A 4,444-nucleotide genomic window follows, 5' to 3' on the forward strand; every position below is an offset into this window, starting at 1 on the left:
ATGGTGTGTGCTACAGTTACATGAACTAAATCATGACTATAGTATTTTGTAATGTTTTGGACACATTTTTTTTAACTTATCAAACAGCAGAAGGTGATTGTCTTGTTTATTAGGATATTATATCATGTATGGCTTCTGAAAGTAAAAAAAAATCTGATTAAACTCTTTTATCAACAAAAAAAAAATCTGAAGGCACTATACATTTAGTACGGCATATTGAGTTGCAGGGCAGGGGTAGGGGTGAGGACGGTCCCCCTATGTTAATCACAACTTTTATTATATAATAAACTCATATACAAGTTATTGTAAATAACCACACAAAAAATCAGTTCACGGAGAGCAAACATAAAGTATACAATTATGTTGTACTAAGATCTCTAACGTCCATCAACTGTTGTGATACTCACTGCATTCACTGAATTTGTTGTAATCTCCCTTCCTTCATCGTCTGCGTAAGTACTTAGAGCAAAATATACAGGTTGCTTTGGAGCGGGAGCAGTGCACTTCCATTCTCCAACATAAAAGTAACTGATGCCATGAGTGGCCTATCATTCGGACAGTCTTGAACGCACAGGAGTCCGACATGGATACACCATAGAACTTCATCAAGTGAACAACTCTCAGTAACTGAAGAGTGCACCAGTTCTGTTGCTTTTCCATCTTCCCATAGTCTCCATGCCTAAGCCAACAGAACCAACTTATGATCAAGTTACTATGTTTGATATATTGAGATTCTAAGAATTTATCTATACTTACATAAGCTGTAAGGCTGACAAAGTTCATTACGAGTTGCTGGGAGGTGATCTTCAATCCACTTATAATCTCCAAGAGGAGAACACCGAAGCTATAGGTGTCCGATTTTATAGAAAAGGCACCTCCCATCACATATTCAGGCGACATGTAAGCACTGTTTTAGACAATTCAGCAAGAGGTGCATAATTTGGGATAAACTAGACAACAGAAATTAGAACCTTGAGATGTAGCTACTGCATTGAATAACTTACTATGTCCCAACAACCCGGGTAGTGTTTGCCTCTTGTTTGTTTCCACCAAAGATCCTCGCCATACCGAAGTCTGATATTTTGGGAGTCATTTCGGAATCCAACAAGATGTTGCTTGGTTTGAGATCTCTGTGAATTATAGTTAATCTTGAATCTTGGTGGAGGTAAAGAAGCCCTCTCGCTACCCCTTTAATTATTTTGAAGCGTGTGGGCCAATCAAGCACATATTGTCTTGTATCATCTGCAAAGATGAATGAAATACATCATTAGTACTGAGTGATGTTCTTTTGGTAAATCAAAAACATGTAATATGCATCAGAAGTCTGAACATACCAAAGAGAAATGTGTCCAAGCTTTTGTTAGGTAAGTATTCATAGATAAGTAACCTCTCATCTCCATAAACACAACAACCAAGAAGTCTAACAAGATTTCTGTGTTGCAATTTCGCAATTAGAATTATTTCATTTTTGAACTCCTCTATCCCTTGGGCAGAACCCTTACTAAGCCTTTTGATAGCAACTTCTTTGTCACCTTGCAACAGTCCCTACATGTTTGCATCATGCTGAATTGTTAAACAATGAAAGCAGTTGTTTCCACAAATAAAATTATTCTTCAAAAACAGAGCACGTGCTACTATAACTGTGGGTGCAAGGCTTTCTGCTACCTTGTAAACTTTACCAAAACCTCCACTTCCAATTTGGTTAAATTCAGAGAAATTATCCGTTTCAGCAGCAATATCTTCGAAGCTAACAAATGGAAACTCGACATGTTCACCACCCATTTCACTGGACGAGCTAAGGTATCCTAGCATCAGCCCCTTGTGTATTTCCTTCTTCTGCCATGTGATTGCTAAAGATTAATACTTTTGTTATTAACACTCATAAAATGAAGTAGAATTTTGAAAATAAGGGTCGTTTTTCAGTCTACCTCTGTATTTGCATATGCTGACAAGGGCTATACATGCAAGTATCAGCACGCATGCCATGGTTGGTAGTACAATCTTTACCAATTTGTTATTCTTTTGAACTGCAAAATGGAAAGTTTGCCCATCGCTAATTTACAGCCATGAGAGAACCATGGATCGAATAAAGTGCTACACATAACCCTCTAGAATTACTGCTATGCTTATGGTAAAAAGAGATCTATCGATTACGCTTGCACCAAAGTAGTTGGATGCAAAAAAAGTATTTGCCCATTACTGCTATACGATTAAATTTTGGTGTTTATCTGACAACATTAAGTGCCATGCTAATATAAGGCTAGAAGCTAGAATAAGTTGGTGCACACCAGGAGAGTTGGCAAGCCGGAGGTACAGGTTCTCGCCATGGTCGCTAAACTTTCCTGTGTCGATAAGCTAACCTGTCCAAACCAAGCACCGTGACTGGTCGGCCATAGCACCATTAGTGCTAAAGTAGGCTGTACACAAGCAATTGTTGCTGCACTCAGTCATGCACTAGCCAAAGCTTCTGTTGTGGACACGTAAAAATTTTTCAGGGACCATCATCCTAGGTAAGGTCACGAAATGACTTCGCTTGCTGCATTTCAGCTCTTCGATTCTTCTACATCCGCTTGAAAAGTTAGGACCAGAGGGCTCAAACCCATCGAGGCAACGACAGACAGCCGCCGTGTAGTCACAATAGCTGAACGGGCCACATGAAGCGTAGATGTCACAGCTAGCAGGGGGTGCGGTGATGGTAGTCCAAAATGAGCGGTTGTTCAATCTCAGAATCAACACACCCATGTAGTCGAGCGTAAGATGTGCATACTGTGAGCCATCAGAGACTCTAAAATCATAATAGAACCCATCCCCTGTGCTAACAATGGCTTCATACAAGACAGTATTCTGGTATATGTTGCCAACCGCCATGTTACCATTGAAGATAGAGAGGCAGCGGTAGGGCCTTGTCCCATTCCAAATGAAAAACTGAAGGTCAGAGCTAGGATCAAGGCTCATAGAAAAGACTCCAGTTGACATGTCATTGAGGCCCTTAGAAGCAATCAGGCGCCAAACGACATGGCCCTTCTTGCTCAATACAATACTACCTGGGGGGGGGGGGGGGGGGGGGGGGGGGCGTGTCCGTCGGGTGATCAAAACTCTGCCCATGCTGTTGTTCTTCACGGCCCAATGAGTGCGACCTTGGGAGTCCGACAACACCATGTCAGAACTGTTGGTGATGACGAGCGTCGGAGACGAAGCGGCGGCGATTGGATCATCGCGCTTGGCGGTCCATACAACGGTGCGGCCGGGCATGTTGTGGTACCATATGCCAAGGTACAAGCTCGTGTTGGAGCCATCCGGGGAGAAGAAGCCGAGTGCGAAGTCCCCGCCCTTGGAGACGATGGTGTTGCCGGGGGAAAGCCATCCGGAGAGAAGGAGCGCTCGTTAACTAGTTGCTCCCTCGGGAGCCTCGCAACAATCAGCGTCACTTGGCGCGCTCTCAGCCATTCGCCACGTGTCGCGTTCTGGACGCTTCCTTCGGATTTTGTTTTTTTTTCGCACGGGTTTTTGGCTTTTTAAATAGTTTTTTTCCGGGTTATTTTTATGTTTTAGTTTTCCCCCGGTCTTCCTTAGCTTTTTGATCAAAAAAATTTTAAAAAAAATTTGCGCGAAAAAAACGCGTTTTCTTTTTTTTCTTTCACGAAAGTCACGGTTTTTTTTCGTGAGAGGCACGCTTGTGCTTTAGTAAGAGTCACGGCCGTGTCTTTTGGAAACGGAAAAAAACGCATTTTTTGTTTTTTTCTTTCGCGAGAGTCACGGTTTTGCTTCCGTGAGAGGCACGGTTGTGCTTTCGCGAGAGTCACGGCCGTGCTTCTCGGAAAGGGAAAAACAAAACGCGTTTTCTATCTTTTTTCTTTCGCGAGAGTCACGATTTTGCTTCCGTGAGAGGCACGGTTGTGCTTTCACGAGAGTCACGGCCGTGCCTCTCAGAAAGGGAAAAACACATTTTCTGTTTTTTTTTCTTTTATGAGAGTCACGGTTTTGCTTCCGTGAGAGGCACGGTTGTGCTTTCACGAGAGTCACGGCCGTGCCTCTCGGAAACGGAAAAAACGCGTTTTCTATTTTTTTTTCTTCCACGAGAGGCACGGGTGTGCCTCTTTCGGAAGGGGAAAACACGTGCTCTCGGTTCGGTTTTTTCGCCTGGTTTTTTTCGTGAAAAAAAGATTGTCAAAAACCTATTAACATGGGATCTAGTTTTGAAGATCTTGACGCGAGGAATCCAATAGGGAAAACGGTTCGAGATTTGGACGCTAGTAGGCCTTTGGCCCAAAGCCCAACTAAAATTATGAAATTCTCTTGGCTCATTCATGCACACATGTGAGTGGAGTGAGTGAGGTTAAAGTTTAGTCCCACCCCGGAAGTTGAGAGAGAGTTGCGCCTCTTTATAAGGTGAGCTCTTCTACCACATGTATGAGCATGAGAAGAGGAGACCTACACGCGCGCT

The 4,444-nt window shown here is 43.0% G+C and overlaps 1 pseudogene; it reads right to left on the reverse strand.

Moving 5' to 3' along the window:
- Nucleotides 1-377: 377 nt before the first annotated feature.
- Nucleotides 378-3,447, reverse strand: LOC125538016 (G-type lectin S-receptor-like serine/threonine-protein kinase B120; annotated as a pseudogene).
- Nucleotides 3,448-4,444: the final 997 nt, after the last annotated feature.

The sequence above is a fragment of the Triticum urartu genome, chromosome 2A, assembly GCF_056163025.1.
Source record: "Triticum urartu cultivar PI428250 chromosome 2A, HENAU_Tu73, whole genome shotgun sequence".
NCBI lineage: Eukaryota > Viridiplantae > Streptophyta > Magnoliopsida > Poales > Poaceae > Triticum > Triticum urartu.